Raw genomic sequence first — 18,864 nt, 5'->3', positions numbered from 1 at the left:
TGGAAAACAGTGAAACACCTGGTGAACTGGGATACCAGGGTTAAGTGTGAAGGTATTTGCAGGACGGCGTGGTTTTTTTTTTTAAAAAAAAGAACCAGAAATCACATTTTTGAATGCGTAGCACAGAGATTTTTCCTTTCCCTTCAAGATCCTGTTCCTGAGGATTATGCAACTGTACAAGTGCCTGCAGCAGATGCTCAGAATATTCTCACTCTTCTGATGGATTAAATGGGTCACTTCAAATTTAGGGACGATAGGACCTTACAGGTCAAGTTCACAGTATATTTAGTATTCCTATTTTGATGGTGGCCAGTCCAAAACATCAGCAGGGATTGAACTAGCTGTAATGTAGAAGTATACACTTTTTTTTTTCAGATACGTTTTCAGAAAAATGCCATTGTATATCAGCAATTTCAGTTGACTTAAAAGACAAGGTGGATTTTTTTAATTTTTCATTTTGCTTTCTGCCTTTGTGTCCCCCATATAACAACCCCGTAACATTTATTTTGGAGCAAATTTGTTGTTCAGTCAGCAAACCAAAAAATGAGTCACTCGGCTCCCATTTTGCATAAACCTTTTACTCCATGTATGTACAGATTCACAATTTCATTTTCTGTCTTGTGTGCATTACCTGATATATTAACATGCTTTCCTAGTCTTCTCCCACTCTTTCACTTTTATGTAGCTGCTGGAGAGACTTTTGTTGGAGCTTTTTTTGTACTGAAGCAAAACCCTGTCAACAGAGCGCAAAAGCATGTTTAATGGCCTCTAGCTGGCTGCAGATGCCCACATTTCTGAATAGTACTCAACATCAGAAAACTGAACGTACTATTAATTAAAGCTTTCTTTTCAAATGATGCCAAAATAGAATATTTTCTAGAAAGACTGCACTTTTCCTCCAACATGAAGTAAGATGAAAGACATTTACTCTGTGATTTCATTTGCATTCTCTGAAGTGACTCTGTGAAATGTCCTTTGGTAATAAAGAAAGTACTTGTTGCTGAAAACCTAAAACAAAGTATTACTTGTCAGTCTCTATACAGTGTATCTGCAAATGCAAGTCTCGCATGTGAAAAATTAGTGGTGGTGCAAAATAGGACATGTAAGGTCACACACTTACTGGTTAGAAGATCCTAAAAGGGAAGTTTTTTCCAACCACATTAAATCATCCACACCAAATATCTATTTTAAGGTTATTATATAATAATACATTAAGATTTATATTTGGCATGTGAAAGAGGTGTAGACAGTACTGAATAGAGCTAAAGTGACTGAATTATTTTTTTCAGAGTTAAAAAAAAAAACTTTTTTGAGTTTTACAATATAGCACTGAGTTTTACAGTACTTCATTTTGTACCCCTGCATCCCTGTAATGCTGCATGAAGATTCTTTTTACATTTTGATTGCCGTTTATACATATATATATATATATGTATTTCAATGAGAAAAGGAAAAGTGTGTTTAAATAAAGTGTAAATGATCGGTGAAATATATAGGCATTGCTTATTGTCAGAGCGAGCAAGTATATGCTTAGGGTTACACGAGTGACATCTAAGTTGTGTGGAAGGTGTGCTTGTCCCAGTTCTTCAAATTGGGAAACAAGCTGGTAAGTGCCTTTCCCCCCACTTCCAGGCCCCCTACCGTGCTTTCATTTCCACAAACACAAAGCTGAAAGGAGAATAGGAAATGTGATCTCAACCTACACAGAGTTAGGATGCGACTGCAGCATAAACTTGGGCCCGACGGCTGGGGAGACGATGCAATATACGTGCAGCACTAGGGACTCCAGAAGCAGTTCAGGGCAAGAAGAAACATACTGTTGGGCTCCAGTCGGAAAACCCCTTCCAAATCCCGTGCAGTTCAGAAAAAGGGTAAACACCGCTATGCAAAAACCCAAAGATACACTGGCTGGCATGCTGGCAAAGCTTTCTCCAGCCTTAATCTCTATCTGCCTGCTCTTGCCTGCCTGCATGAGGAGAATACGTAATGAGTCAGTGGGACCTGCGTCTCCTCTCGTACTGTGTTGCGAAGAGCGCTGAGGAACATATGGATAACTGGTACCCCTCTGTCCTCATTAAGTTACTATGTATTAGCACTTCCAGGGTACTAGGGGAATACTTTTCTGCCCTGTATTCTGTCGTATGTCTTATTTCAAATTATTAAGTCCTGTTGTTCTTGCTCAAGGACTTTTATAAGCTGTAGGAAAATGCTGCTGCTAAACTTTAAAATCCTTACAAAACCCAAGTTTTTCTGGGAGCAGTCAAATTAACGAAGCTTGATTTGTGAAGAGTTGTGCAACTGCACCTTCAGGGATCTAACAGACTCTAAGCCTTTTCCATGGTAGGGTTATTCATAATGGAGCTCTCCCATTTCTACAGTATATTTTTTAATGCTTAAAAAGTTCATATCCATCCTTTGCCTTACTGGAAAAATATTTCCACAGGGATGACGGCGAAACACTGGAACAGGTTGCCCAGGGAAGCTGTGGAGTGTCAGTCCACAGAGATGTTGCACTCTTGACTGAACAAGTTCCTGAGCAAGCTTAGCTGGCTCGTTTTGAGAAAGGAGTTTGACCAGGTCATCTCCAGGAGTCTTTTCCAATCTAAATTACTCCATGTTTCTACATAAACAATGGAGTCTCATTTATCCATTCCCATCTACTTTGTGGCACTACTATGCTGCACCTATATGCCATTGAATTGGGTTGAAATGGGCAAAAGGAAATCAAAGGTTATAAGAAGAAGATATACATCATAATCTCATAACCCTTATTTCCCTGCAAAGCTAGACTGCACATGAAAAGAAAGAAAAGCAGTTTTGTCTGAATAACAGGTTCAAAAATTGCTGAGATACAAAAAGTTGTAACTTACAGATACATTTAAAAAAAAATTACTTAATATCAGACTTTGAATGAAATTGGGTTTCTATACAGATTTTTAGTTACTAGATTAGTTAATCTAGCATCTATATTAATATATTAGTCTATATTAAGTCTTAGTGTGACAAAAAATCAAACTCAGGCAAATTCTGACCTCTGCAACACTGAAGTTAATTGCTGAATTAATATCAAACTAAACAAGAGTAGAATTTATCCCACTGATTCAAAGAAGTTATTCTGAATGTTACCAGACTATTTCTATACAGATCTATAAGAAAATCGTATCTTAAAAAATAAACTATGTCTATGCAGTGAAGAGAACTGTGCCTAAGAAGCCAGACGAGAAACCACAGCAGTTTTTTTCATGTAGTCATATAATTATTTGTGTTATTTTGTAGACACTACAACTGTATTTTATTACTTTTTAATCATTTCCTTCATGAGATACAGGATACACAAGATTAGAGAAGATTCTGGGGCACACGAAGGCTTATTCATTTGATAAACATCACTGATGTCATGAAACACAGGAGTGAAGACTGAGGAAACAGGACATAAAATGCATTCAGCCTGCACAGGACAAAAAGCTCTCAGGTGGAATACTGTAAGTGTTATTTGTTTATAAATCTAAAAACCCTACAAAATTGCATGAGAGTTTAGGTCTTCTAAATTAATGAGATTGGTGATAATGCAGAAAGTTAGAAATCTTTAATCTGACTCCATAAATTAATTCAGTTGTAAAACAACCCTTCTTTTGGAGACATCTCAATTCTTTCTAGAATAGAAACAGCAGAACAAACCAGTGTCTGCTAGCATGGTGAATGCTGCATTGGTGTCATCTGGTGGATGTTTGACATGGTATCCATGCTAAATAAGGTAGGAACCAGCCCAAAAATCATATTTTAGGAAGAGAAGCATTACACCCTTTTCTTTACTACTTTCTCCATCTTTGCAAAGGAAACACTAGAAATAAAGTGTTTCTAAATCAAACCTCTAAGATCCCTTCCCATGCTGTTCTAAAGATCCTGGATTTGAGATTCTGTTGAGACTTACTGAAATGTCTCTCCAGATGAATTAAGCAAAAGAATTCATTGTTTTATAACTTTATAGATACTTTAGAGAAAAGCAAAGATTTTGGAAAAGTTCTTCAACTGGTGTAAACTGGTTTGCAACCTTTGATTTCTGAATTTATGCCCGGTAAAATTGTACGTGGGTTTAGTGCTATCAAATTGTCCCATTGGAAACAGCAGGATTACTATATAATATAGCACTGTGGTACACTCTGAAGGTGTCAGTATCTGGCCTAAGTATCCAGAGTAGTAGTATAATCTATAGTCATGACAAAATAAACAAGTCTTCTGGGCCTGAAGCATGGACCTAGCTTGTCTGTGCTTATTGCAGCTCCTTATGAATAGAAGTAGATTTACTTTCTTTTGTAGAAACCCAGCTTTGGGGAAAGTTGATACACTTGGTGCTTGAGATTGCTCTGCCTTGAGCTGTTAACAGCACCCAATAAGATACTTGTCTCCCTGCCAGCAATTGCAAAGTGGATGGTAAGGATGCAGAGAAACCACCATTTGGCTAGTTAAGCACCTTTAATGTTGCTTTTGCTCCATTTCTGGCACAGAGTTTCTGAACTGATGGCCACACTCCAAATCCTTCTCAGACTTCTAGCCCATATGAAGTATACTGCAAACAGAAATATTTATATAGTGTCTTCCAGCATTGCTCAAGGTAACTCAGATTACCATAAGAAGGAGACTATTGTTGCTCATTTTCACAATGTTTCTATGCCTGTACTAAATGACAGCCCTCCCCCTATTTTGGCAGTCTGCACGATTTTCATGCTCAGATGCCAGCCTCATATACATAATATATAAAAATCTGCTTCCACTAAAACAAGCAATATTTGTCCAGCATTTATAGTGGTAGGTAGGTGTTGGGTTTTATACCTGGTTCTGCCTCTGTGTTTGGGAAAATCAAGTCACCACTATACAGCAAGATGTATTAAGCTCTTAAATACATCTAAATTTCTGGAGTGTCTTCTGATTACCACAAACCAGGGAGGACGGATGGGAAAGAAAAGTACTCAGTCACAGTTGACTAAGTTGGTTGGGAAAAATGGTAATTTTTTAAATAAGAGAGGTTCATTGGCATGAGACTATGGCTGAAGGACATGCCCTTTAAAAGGGTTCCTTGTGACACCAAAATTGCTAGGAAACTTGCTCCTTGGTTACTATGCAACACACCACCGCAGTGTCCTTCAGCTCACAGTGCAGCTGGTTAGAGGGTCACGGACTAGCTGCCTATGATGGATGAAGTCCCAGAGTGGACATGTGGGAGGTGAGAGGCTAGTGAGCGAGTCTCATACGCAAAGCATAAGTCTTCCTATTTCCAAAGGCCAAACGGTAGTGGTGTGGAGAAATTCCCTTGAAGAATTGTAGGGGTTCCACCCATACAGATGAGGAATGCAACTCTCTGTTCTGTCTCTAGCCCGAGCGTGAGTTTTATAGCTCTGTGAAAATCCCTGTTGTTGCAGCTAAGCTGACTGCCTGCAGCTGCTTTGGGTGGTTAGAAAAAAACATAGGTAGCTCTACTTTGTACTCTACAGAGTAGGCTACCCTAAGTCTTATCTTTTGTAAAGTGTAAATAATAACATTCCCATTTCTTCGCAGCAAGTTTAAAATCTATAGGAACAAATAATAAAAATTAGAACTTTGGAGTTTGTATAGTGCCTAGTTGGTCCATGACTAAGGTGCTCTATGATGACACAAACCATTAAGGTAATTGTTTTCTTCTTTATTGAAGGATTCGCTCATAGATATTCTGATGCACCAAAATATATGATGGGTAATAATGGAAATGTGTTGCCTGCCAGCTTTAAGATAAATTCACTAGCAAATAAACATGCTATAAGAAAGCATGTAATCTGCAAAGGAAAATTCTTCTCCGCTTATCTCCCTCCATGCTTGAAAACCTTATCCTTGATCTACGCCCTTCCCTGAATCATGCCCCTCCCCCCCAAGACAAATGAAAAACCAGTGTCACAGAACAAAAAACCTATTAGTTACAGAAGCTGAAAATGGAAGTCCAAAGTAGGTCAACTTTAACCAACTGACTCAACTTCTAAGGTCAGGGAAAGCTTCAGTCATACTTTTTGTTCCTTTGCTAGGGAAATTATTACACAGTAATGTCTTGGGGCTGTGCGTTTGCTGGTGCTGCCAAGACAAGTCATTTCTGTGTGTGCTGTGAGCAGCATTCCTTCTCTATCATATGACTACGAGATGGACATAATGCATCGCAGTTAACAGCACTGACTCACCCTGTAGTTTACGCCAACACTTAATGTCATTCATGCTTAATAAAACTGTAGGGTTCTGCTTTTCCACCCACTTTTTGTTATTTATCTTGAAACCTACCAGAGCACAAGAAAAGTTATCGCAGCTTGATATAAAATGCTTATTTTATATTCTCCATTCAAGTTTTTTGATGCATTGACAGTATATCTGAGAAAAAGTTCTCTGAACAGCCACATGTAGCTGGCCAGCGTATAGCTGAATGACTGCGGCATGCTTTTCAGAGAAATAAGTATCATCTGATATTCTGACTGCCTAGTCTTTTTGTTTGCTGCAAAGTTTGTTTGGAAATCACAGATTCGTGCAAGCCAAAATCTCCCACAAAAATCCTCCAGCTCAGATCAGTGAACTGACCCACTTCTGATCTCCTCAGCTTAGCCCTACCTTTAAATTTCATACACCAGCTGCCGTGCTCCCTTTGAATGACTGATGTGAAGAGAATCTGTTAAATATTGCAGGTACAAACCTTATTAAAAAAATATTAAATCAAACATGTTTTCCTGCAATGTTGTAAGCCCAAACACAGCAGCAGCAGTGTGGTAGCTAATGAGAAACTGAAAGTTGATGCACCTTAGTCCCAGCTCCGAGATGTGCTGGAAGGCCACAAATGCCACCTCTTAACGTCACCTCCTAACACCACGTTATGCCTTGTCCTACACACATGTCCAGAAGGATTTCACTCAGTTGCCATTTTGAGCAATGAGCAGCTGTAATTCCAGCTCTCTCCGTTCTAAGTAAAAGCAATAAGGAAATCAAACGGGTCTGAGGATGGCACGGCTCACGGAATAGTGAGGTTGGGTGGGGCCGTGATGGCTTTCTTCATGCTGTGCTGCCAGCACACCTGAGCATCCATGGGAACCCCAGTGGTAAAACCCTGAAACTTGTCGCAGAGTCTGCAATTCTCATGAACTGTGCTACTCATGTGAGAATATAACATCTAGTGAAATTAGAAGTGCTGTTCTGCGTTTGGGCTTTGCTGCAGAAAAAAGAGAGTGGAGTCAAAAAAATGGATTTTTGCTCCTATGTTCAGTTCCTGAAGTCTCCTGTCCCAGCAAGGGTAATGGAAATACCTGAAATTTGGTGTTCTCTGCTTTCTCCCAAATGGAACAAAATTAGCACTCAGAAATATCTGTAGCAGTTCCAGGAAATAATCGTCTCTCTTATTGATTTAGCAATACCAAGGCAGTAGAAAATTCTCCATTATATATTGAGGGAATTGTCCCAGTTTTCATTGTAGCAACGGAACAACTGAAATAGGCAGTTCCAGTAAAGTATTATTCTACTAAAACCACTTTAATTGTACTTTAACTGTATCTGTGTTCTATTCCGTCTCCTTTTTCCAGCCAAAAAAGTCACATATTTCGGTAATATTCCAGTAAAATTAGTAAACTGGCTTCTCTGTGTAGTATCAGTTTGATTAGCAGCTACCGTACTCAAATGCATGACCTTCTCCTTGCTCAGGGACCCTTTTGGGGACAGTATGGAGTGTGAATACAGATGTGACAGTGAGTGGGTGAGTCGCACATTTGTGGCTGGTTTTACCTCAAAAATACTCTTTTTCTTTTTTCTTTTTTCTTTTTTTCAGTAAAAAAACCTGAAAAACTTTAAACAACTAAGGATTTTTCATTGCTGGCTTTTAAGATATACAGAGGATTCTGCCAATATATGTGATTGTTACAGAATATTCCCCTAAGAAACAGGACAATGTTGCTCTAAAGCCTTCTATGTTTACCATATTTGTTTTGGGGTCTCCTGTGAAATCTATCAGAAGAAAAAGAAGAGACAGCATGTGTGTAATATATAGTTTGATCAGTCGAACACAGTGAAAAATCGTATCTGCTCTCTGTGGATAGAAGCACATTTTCAGCTAAAACAAACCTGTCTTCTGCTTTTTGCTTGCTGCAGAGAGAAGGAGTGCTGTTCTGATTAGGATAGAGTACTAGAAATCAGGAAAGAGACTCTTCAAGGCTCTGACAGGCACTTCTCTGTCTGAATAGGTCACTAAACCTTTATATGTTTCAGTTTTATTATTTGTAAAACAATTCTTATTTATTTCAGAAGAGTATACCGGACTAAATAAACCAGTTTTTGAAAAACATATTTAGATCCCTAGTAAAAATATTGTAAATACAGGACACGTTGTCTGTTTAGAAAAATAACTTCAAATAAAAAGAAAGGAGGAAAAGTTTTTAAAGGGAGCTTTTAAATGTTTGTAAGATCTTTCTACTTATTCCTGGCTTAATTTTAACAGTAAAGTCTGGGAATAAAAACCAAAGCAAAGTGTTGCAGTAGGAAGGAATGACACATGCTGTTTCCTTTCCCCCCCACCCTTACAGCTGGCATTGCTGACAGGTACCTTGGGGTTTTGGGACAGAAATTATCCAGAACTCCCAATATTGTGCCAGGATCGTACTCGGCACTTGCTGTTCAGCTGTTCCCATGCAACAGGACCCTCCTCCAATGCCATTTGAAGACCCACAGTCAACAACAGGGTGTGCAGTCCATGTTTGGATTAGGTCCTGTCGTTGCTCTTTGCTAACAAGGACAGAGGGGAAAGCAGAAAGGAGAAGTCCTAGAGCTGTTTCGCAAGGACTCAGATGCCTCAGGCAGCGAGTGCTGTTGTATGTCTGAGACACAGACTGTCTTGGAGAGATTTGAGACCCATGGTTTCAATTCAGATGGCCTACAGTGTAGGTTGCTTGGCTTCCCCTAACTAAATGGTATCTGAACTAAATCATTTAGTTCTTTGCCTTAGGCTTCATGTCCTGACCATTACCATGAGTGTATTTAAAGGATCCCCATCGCCTTTCTAGCTATCACTTAAGGCAGCAGACATACACATCTGCTGTATATACACATTCAGATTTATTTTCAGGTTTCCCATTTCAAGGCTTTCTTTATATTCAGACTTCTTCAACTCAACTGGCACTCCATGTTAGTCATCCGTGTTGCATTCATCTCATTACCCTCAGGGCCAAATGAGAGACGGCAACAGGCATACAGAAGAAAGAAAACTGTGTGCAAAGAAGTCACCATACTGGAAAGAAGAACTTGAAATCAAATGGTTGAATTATGTCCCTGTGGGCTGATGCTCTATATACATTTGCAGAAGAGCAAAAATAAAACCTTGTCCTACCTCAGCCTTGTTGGTACCAGACTAGGATTACTCAGGTGAGTAACTACTTGCCCATATGAGCAAAAGCATCACACCTTGCTAAAATACACAATTCCCATTTGCCACCATAGGATTAGCAGAATGTGGAGTTGCAATATGAGCAACATCAGTGTATTTACAGATAATTCGAGCCAGTTGATGCTACTGAATATCTCCTACATATTTATAAGCTGTATAAAATAATAGATATCACTACTTGCATTATTCAGTATTCAGTATATGTGCATACCTAAAAGTATATAGATGCACACAGTGTTGTTCCACTGCAAAGTGGGAAGGAGCAGTTCATAATTCCTTCTGGGATCTGCTCAGCAATTAATAGGTTATGGTAACATGTTCTGCATAACAAAGGACAAAGTACCTCATCCAATAATTTACACACCAAGCACCTAATGTCTGTTTGAGTTGGCATGGGTTTTCCAAGGAAGACCCAGTTCTGACTTTAGCCCTCCCTATACAAGTCATTTTAATAATTAATTAACCTCAGTAGTCATAATTTGTGTTGTGTTCCTGGTGAACATTTGTTTAATGTCTGTTTACATGCACTGGAGCTCATGCCCTTTGGTTTGCTGCTCACTTGGGCTTTTTTTCTTAAATTAGAAACTACCTTCAATCAAAAATTCCTTTACAGCACAGGAGCTGTTAAACTGAATGCAATTCACCTCACCACCTTCTTAATGGCATTTTCTACAAAACCATTAAGAATTGCAGGCTGCTTTCTCCATGCAAACCTAAGGGAAAGGAGACAGAGCTGGGCTGTGCAGGGCTGCCCTTAGCTGAAGCAATGGGGACCTGCTGCCAGAAAAGACCCTAGAGATGCTGCTCACCAAACACCTGGGGCTCCCTCTGGCCCAGACACATGAGTTTTACACCAAAAACCAAGACAGGAGGGTCTGAGGCATGGGTATGTCTCACCACAGTATGGGGTCCATACCTTGACAAGAGGCATACCTGGGCCTAGAAGCTCAGAAACACTACAGCAGTTTAGTCGTACTCTTGGCTACTCAAACGCATTTGGTGGGGAAGAGATATTGCCCTCTGTTGTACTGGTTCCACTCAGCTAGTGCTCAAGGTAGCGCAAGCAGCCACACTATGTCTTCCTCCACAATTCGTGCAGTAGGACTAGGAGGTTTTTTCCCCTTTGGCCAAATATGAACAAAAGTGTGGAAATGATCACTTTTCATATGTTCTTAATGCTGCTAAATACCTTCTCGCCTACTCTGTATGTGTTCTGTTTATATATAAACAGAATAGTTCTGATAGCAGGGTACAACCCAAGGTTTATTTGAGGGCAAGGTTTAGGAAAGCATGCCTCTTCTTCCTCTGGGAAAGGAGGAGCACTGTAATAGTCAAAAATTACCAGACATAAAGCACCGTATCTCATTTACCTAGAGCTTAATTTGTCTCTACTGTTAAAGTCTAGAATACAAAGCACAGTATATTGTGGGCAAATTCCGTAGCCTGGCTATCATATGTGTTTCCTACCTTTTGTGTATCTATCTCAAATGTCTTTTTCAAAGAAAAAATGCCTTTAGAAAAATGCCTTTAAAAAAATGCCTTTCTATATATCCAGGTGAGTTGTGTGGAATTCTTTAAGCTAAATTGCCCTCTAGATAATTTTGACAATGGGAAAGAGTATACCTGCACCATATACAGAAGTTGGGTCTGTGATTAGAGAACAAAAACTGTGGTATAATTAGAGAGATATTAAGCCACACTATGCAATAGATGAAGAGTTTTGACAATAAGGTAGAGGTATCCCGAGCCCTGTTTTTATTCACTGACAAGTATTATGTAGGTCTGGAAATCAGATATACGTATCAGAAAACTATTAGCCAAATCTTGGTATCAGTTGTACCATTGCAATTTCATGGTTTAAAGACTTTGGTTGGATTGCTTGTAAGTGTTTCTCCTCAACTTATTCTGCTTATATTAATACTCCTCTGAACAGTATTAATTATCCATTTTCAAGTCAAGTGAAACATTCCTCAGCTCACAAGACTTGTTTCTTCTTGAGAAAATAATTTAATAATGAAGAAAAAAGATAATCTTCTGATACTTGGGTTGTTTGTTGTCTTTCTTAGTCTGGAAAAGCCAATTAAAAAAAAGAACTGTCGGAACTTAAGGATGTCATACAAAAATAATTTAGTACTTTATTGCATATTTAGAGTTGCAAATGACCACTGATGAGTCATCCATGTGTTGGTATTGTGGCAAATTTGATTTAATCTTTCTGAAGCTATCCCTGATAAGAAGACATCTGCTTCTCTTCACCGCTCTGACATTTTGTCTTGAATATATCCATTCATGGTAGACTTTTACAGTTTCCTATCACTGTAATGGTCACTGGGAATTCAAAGGAATGTCCTTCCTTGCCCAAAAGGCAGGATTTAGTAAAGAGCTACAAGATGGATCAGAATTAACCATTCGTTTTAGGCCTTTGACTTCAGTGGGCCGAGTTTGAAGCAAAGGGTATACAGACTGATCTTTCTTAACTCCTTTCTATTTATGGCTATATAAAAACCCCATTTTTTTTAAACCATGCAGAAACAAAAGCAGAGGACTCCATAAAAACTTTGAACAAAGAGATGCAAGATGTAGAGGAAAAAAGTATGGTATGGTACTTAGGTATGGTGAAAGAGCAACAACCCTCAGAAAGGTATACATTAAGGAGGGTATCTCCTCCCTCATCAGGGAGGTGACACCTCCTGAGAAAACACATGTCTAGGAGATAAGGAGCCTTAAGAAAGAGAGCTGGCTTAGCATTAGGAGCAAAATAAGTTGTCGAAAAATTTACTGGAATTTACAGAAATCTGCATTTACCCCAAATAATTAAAATGGATGAGGTAAATCTTTAAAAAATAGATTGGGAGAAAAGGCCTTGTAGGATAAGAAGATAACCATCACAGCATTACATGAAACACTCAGGACATTGAGTTACTGGCCTTTCTACTGAATTGAGATAGAAAAAAAGACTCTTCCCATTACCCTGATTTTGTTATCATCTTACTCATAGAATAATTTGAAGAATAACTCAGTAACTAGAATGGCCTGCCCTTGAATGATATAGTTTGCTATACAGTGAACTTAAAAAGATAACTTCTGTTTAAAAATTAATGTGTGATCAGTTGGTGGTCCTCCACCCTACGCCATCGTACCTGATAATCAGTAGCCATGATTCCCTATCACTGTTTTTCCAATGGCAAAACCTGGGTATAGGAAATCACTACCAACATTTAAAAATTGCACTGGGCTACCATCATTGCAGTTCTGAGCAGTAGCAACATCTGTCACTGCTTTTTACTTTTACGGCATCCAAATCTCCACTTGAAACTCACTGAAAGGACTTTAAGAAAGGAGATATAAAATAAAAAATCTCACACTGACCAAAAATATCATTAAATGGCATTTTGGGCTCAGGGCTCAAGCTGCGGGGGAGACCATTTCCTTTGCTAAAAATGAAAGCATCTAGAGTCCAGTCTTGCTTCCACTGAAGTCACAGACTTCATCATACAAAACAGGGAGAGAGAAATTCACTTTCTTTAATAATTGTCATTTCAGTTCTTTATGTTTCTGTTTCCTTAGAGACTTGCGTGCTTGTAGATAGGCATACATTTTCTGATAAACACACCTCATTGTACTTTCTTCGCTTTTACAGGTTGAGTTTAAAAAGTGTTTATGCATTCCTTCATCTTCTGCTCTCTCATACGTGTTTATAGAAACAGTAAGGTTGCTGCAATATCATATGCAGGATAAAATCAACAAAACTCTGACTTGGGATGTTCCTCACTAGTTACCTTGCCTAAATAAATTTATTGACTGTAATTATAACAGATCAAAGCAATGATATCAGGAAACAAAATAAACTGTGCACACTCAACCTCTCCCAAATATTGATCTTGTTGTCATAAGTATTATTGCACCCTGTTCTTTTCCTCCATTTCCATATCCATGACAATGCATATCCAACAGACATTGCCAAACAAACATGGTATCTCTACTATTTCTTATGTGCTACGGTAAGATAACAAGGTTGATGTCCTTGATCTGGTAGGTTATGTTGAAAACCTGCAAGATTTATCTTTCTAGTGTGTCTATATGAATCTATTATTGGATCACCTCAAGATCTTCAATGAATTTAACCTCACACAACCTCTGTGAAATAGGAAACTGTTATAATTACCACTTTACATATTTGGGAAGTGAGCATCACAAAGAATAAGACCAAGATTATTAAAGCTATTAAAATGTCCCCGCACTTGGGAGCACATAAGATGTCACTGGTTTAGACGCCTAAGTCTTCCTGAAGTCACAGACCCCAATAACTACAGCACCCATCCGATTCAAAGCAGAGGCTGGGCCACCAGCAAACCCAGGAATGATTCAGTTGCCCAACTATTGAATCTCAAGTCCATCCTTCTGTGTCTGGTTTTGACTGGAAAATATAGACTTGAAGAGTCCGTTCACACAAAAAGAAGAAAATGTTGCCTGCCTTCTGGGAAATGTTGTGGATCTGATGAATCTGTTTCTTTTTTCATTGTTCAAACTAGTTTTGTCTAATAATTCCCAAAGAGCTTTTACTCTACAGCACGTCAGCTATGTTACTGCAGGATAGTAGGAACTGGCACCTGCTCAGAAAGCCCAGTTGTTCTGAAGCAGATCTTTCTTTAGGCCTTTCTTTCATTAACGAACCTCAGAAGATCACATTGTAAAAGTTCACTCTGATGTCCTGCTTACATTCAGTAGCAACCACAGACTAAAGTGATTGTTGAAAAGGGTGCAGAACAGGAAAATAAATCAGCATTGGTGTCAGTTTGTTTTATTTCAATAGTGGTCACCATGGAAACAAAAGTCACTGACCTGTTTCTTTTCATACGTACAAGTAAACACGAGGGTTTCCAATTTTCATGCATACCATTTTTTGTACCAACAATTTACCTTACACAATGTCCATACTGTACTATCTTATTGGAACTTACATTTTTTTCCCCTAAAGGGCTATTTTTATTTATTTTTTTGCCAATTTCCTTCACCAGGAAGACAATGAAAACTCAGTACTGTCATTATAATACCAGACTACTTCTATTTTCACTACACCTACCCTAGCACATAGGTGCAGTAACTGTAAACCAGCAGTCTAATAGCAGTATGATTAGATGTGCTTCAACAGGTGCTTCTGATTTATCAGATTAATTTCAGATTACTTCATTCTGCATCTTTTTAAAATATTGGTCAGTGCTACTACACAAGAAGACCATCTTCCTAACGGCAAGCTAGCTGCCATTGAGTAGACACCTTCTGTGTCCAATGGAGGAGACCTTTTCTCTTACCTGCCCAACATAGCACTCTTTAAATAATTTATTACCGCCAACCTTGCTTGTATCATACTGTTCAGAACCCATGGATCCGTTCTTTGCTTGTTATATTTGCATTATTCACATGGATTCATATGCACTTAGATAAGCTGTAGGTGTTATGAACCCACAGATAAATGGTTTTAGCCAGCTGACACCCAAAGTGAGCGTGAACATGTAAGCACAACATGTGCATGCTTGCACAAAGAAGAGGATAATGGAGTTTGCAAGGAATACTGCAAGAACATCAGGCTGAAGTGCCATTTCTCCTTTTAATACTGAGCACAGAATAATGCCCCCTCCGTAACCCTCTTAAGATTGACTGTGTATGTTGTGTGTGTGCAATGTACTGTGGCCTCAAGGATAACCACCCACGTGTGTGGGAAGAGAGACAAATCATATATGGAAATGTTGAAAAGTAAAAGAATATAATATTTGCTATATTATGGCCTCTGAGACTATGCCCTGTGCTTGTCTCATCTCGGTAACAGTTAAATAATCTAACACATTAGCTGCACGTTCTGGGCCAAATGCACTGCTGGAGTAACTTGAGTGATGTAATACACATATTTTCCTCTCCTTTAAGTAATGTAAATCCATATGATACCATTGAATTTGATGGCATTACTCCAAGACTAAATAGCTATAACTATGAACAGAATTATCTGACTGAACCAAGCTGTCCAGAAAGAAATCAAAGACATGCCAGAGAGAAAGTGTCTTTTATTTTATTGCTCTGTGACAAGCCTGACTGCTCTATCTTTCACAGGCATTTTAGGTTTAAGCTAAAGGCATATGAAAATAGTTGTTTTAAGTCAAGTTCATCTACATCACTGTTCACAGCAGTCAATATATGCATTTTAAATGACCTGGGAATTGGGTGTTGTCTAGGTCACTTCATATGGATATTTGTTGGATTTTTTTTTTTTTCCAGAAAGGATTATGCCTAAACTTTGGCTGCTATTATTTCTGCAATCTACTAGACAAATGTGGTTACAATTTCCTAACTCCCATTGCCCAAATTTACTTAAACTGCTTCATAAACAGAATTTAAACATGCTGTAGCCAGTGCTTGTGACAGATTAAACTTTTCCTGCAGTACACTTCCAAAACCTCTGTTCCAGCTGAGGGCACTGACCTTCCAAATAAATAAAACATGTTTTGTTTCCGTGCTCTGTATCTATCTCAATGGCCTGTAATCTTTCAAACTTTCCTTCCCCCTCCTTCGCTTGGGTTCTGCTGCCGTTTCCCACTGGTGATACCGATATGCAAGCTTCCTTATTGGGTAACGTTGGGCAAGTTTAACTGCTGCTGTCCACTGAAGGAAGATTTCTGTAATGACGTCCGCCAGTTTTTACAACAGCAGCCTGGGGAGTCTGAACTCAGCAGTCAACAGATTGTGGGACTAAACAGGAAGACGAAAAATAATAATAAAAAAACCCATCAACTGCTTCAGTCTTAATAAACTCCGATGATTTTTATTATCTCGAATCACTGGGATATAAAGTCAGAGGGCTTTCTCCTCATTTTCCACTTTCTAATATTTCAGTGTTCATTCCAGATTTTATTTTTCAACTTTAAAACATTTTTTAAGCTTATTTGATATTTGTATCTTTCTGTTGGTCAGGGACACAGTAGGGGAGAATTGGTGTGGGGACATAAATATTGGTGACTCTTGAGTGCCAAGCAGAGCTCACCCGTAGTGTGTTGGCCGCATAGTGTCCCTGCACAGAGTAAAAATTCATTGAGAATACAGACGGTAAAAACAGTGCCATTTTAGTTCATATCATCAGTTCTTCATATATTTTGGGTTATCTTTGTTTATTTCTAAAACAAAAATTAATACACACTACATTAGGATTGCACAGTCCACTAATAGTCCCAGATTGATGGGACCAGTGGTGACAGAGGCGTAATAAGTTTTCTAAAGTAAAACCACCCTAAAAAGTGCATTGTGTTCCAGGCAACTGAATGGGGAACTTGGAGTATTCCACATGCTGCCTCGGAGCAAAGAGATTAGCCAAATCTTAACTGTAGGAGTTAGCTTCAGAAAGAGTTTTTATTTCTTTGTCAAGTGGAGTTTGCAAATGGGAAGTTAAAGTAAACTAAATTAAAACAGGATAACATAAAATAGCCTTTCTTTAATCATTATGCTAAATTTGATACATCAACCACCCACGTAAACAGAGGATCTTAATTTTCAAGATTTAGAATTCTAAATATAGGCATTGTTGAGACACGTGATTTTGGAGAGAGTGAAAGAGAAGTCCAGGTCCGAGACAGAGTATGCGTAGCAATAATATCTCTTTAGAAATATACCCTCCCTCTGGTTTTGGCCACCCTCCAAAATTCTACTTCTCAGACATCCCAAACAATGGAGACGTTGTAACGAGAACCCGTGGAACAGTGTCCTGCATCGCGCTGATGGTTTATAAAGGAATGTTTGTCTCAGCTAACCGTTCCACGTATATAAAATTAATGGTCTCAAAAGACAAGTAAATGCTTACTGCACATAGCAAACACATTGCAGAAATCCACTTAGATGGTACTAACTTTCCATTAATTTTCTCTGCACCTTGCCAGAATAAGCAAGCAGCCGGCAGGGTACTCCTGTGTGTAAGCCCAGACCTTGAAAGTGTTGATTCCTACAGGCAGATTTCTCACACCATACTTAAGGTGCTTAAATGAAAACGACCCGTTTTTCAAACTGGTGAGAAACACAGTTGGCATGGGCATCGAGGAGATCTGCAGCTTCTAGGCAGCCAGGTACCTCCTCTTTGGGCACCTAACTATGGGGTAGCTCTGGCTGCTCAAACTTAAAAATCTTGGCATGAGTCTGGATCTACAGGATTTTGTACTGCTTACAGTTTTTTGACTTGATTAGTGATTTTTCTATTAAAATTATCGAAATGATGCATTCCCAAATTTAGAGAGTTTCCCGTTCATGCAAAGACTTCTTACGCTCTTGCTCCCTGAAAATTTAAGCCATGCTGGTGTGAGTTCTTTATACCTCCAAACCTGCAAGTGTGCCAAAGGGATTGCACTGAGCTGGGGGTTAAGTGGTAGAGGCTTGTGTTGGTGGTTGAGGGGTGGCACGGGGGGTTGAGCAGTCCCAGCTCGGCTGTGGGAGATGCAGGTCCCTGTCTCTAGATGGTGATCTGGTGAAGTTCTGCCTCTGCTTCCCGGGGCGGCAACTTTCGCTAAGGCTGCAAAATAAATATACTTTATTTGTGGTTTGGAGCCTTAGAATTTCTTTTATTAATCAATCAGCTGGATGTAAATTAAAGAGCATGGTCTATTAAAACCTGTGTGTACATGGATGGTGATCCACCCTAAGGAAAAGCCTGCTTCCTTTTAGCAAGGGATTTCCTCCTGCCTTCTCCCACCCTTCCCCTTGCCCCCGCCATGCAGGTGAGGGCAGCCCAAATGGCAGCAGGGAAATTCCTCTGAAGCTGGGAATTTGGTGGCAAGGACTGGAGTATCCTGACTTGACTTCAGGGAATTAAGAGATGACCTCTGCTAAAGCTCAGCCACTAGTCAACGTAGATGCCTGACATGGTCATCTCTTGCTCCTGAGTCATTGCTGGTTTCTCTTTTCTAGTCTTTTAAGTTCAAACTGAAGATCATGTTTCGTGAACGTTTGCTTTCCTTAGCAGGGGATACGTATACAAGGGTGCACGTGAGTTACTAAATCAACCAAAAGACATTACATGCTTGTGACTGTGGGCTACAGAATGAGAGTGACCTCTCATCGTACCAGCAATTTACACCTAAGTTTTGTTAAACTCTATTTCCCACTGAAACTTGGTGTCTCTCAGGAAGCTGCTAGGATGAACAATGACATTAGTTTATAAATTACATTTATAAATTTTGTTTGAAGACTGTTTACTTACTTGTTGATGCCATTATATAAAGTTACTGGTATTGTGAGATGATATTTTTTGCAAAAACAGTTCCCATTTCAGTTCTTATCCAAAGTCCTTCAGGCCTCTGGAAGAAATAGAAAGTGATTAAAAAAAAAATAATTATTAAATATAGTGTTTACCAGATAAAAGCAAATTGAATGTGCATAGAGTGTGTCATCCTTAATTATTTAAAAGT

Source organism: Nipponia nippon, unplaced genomic scaffold (genome assembly GCF_047370975.1).
Source record: "Nipponia nippon isolate SJK-2023a ecotype South Korea unplaced genomic scaffold, ASM4737097v1 scaffold_1, whole genome shotgun sequence".
NCBI lineage: Eukaryota > Metazoa > Chordata > Aves > Pelecaniformes > Threskiornithidae > Nipponia > Nipponia nippon.
Note: the sequence above shows the minus strand (reverse complement) of the source record.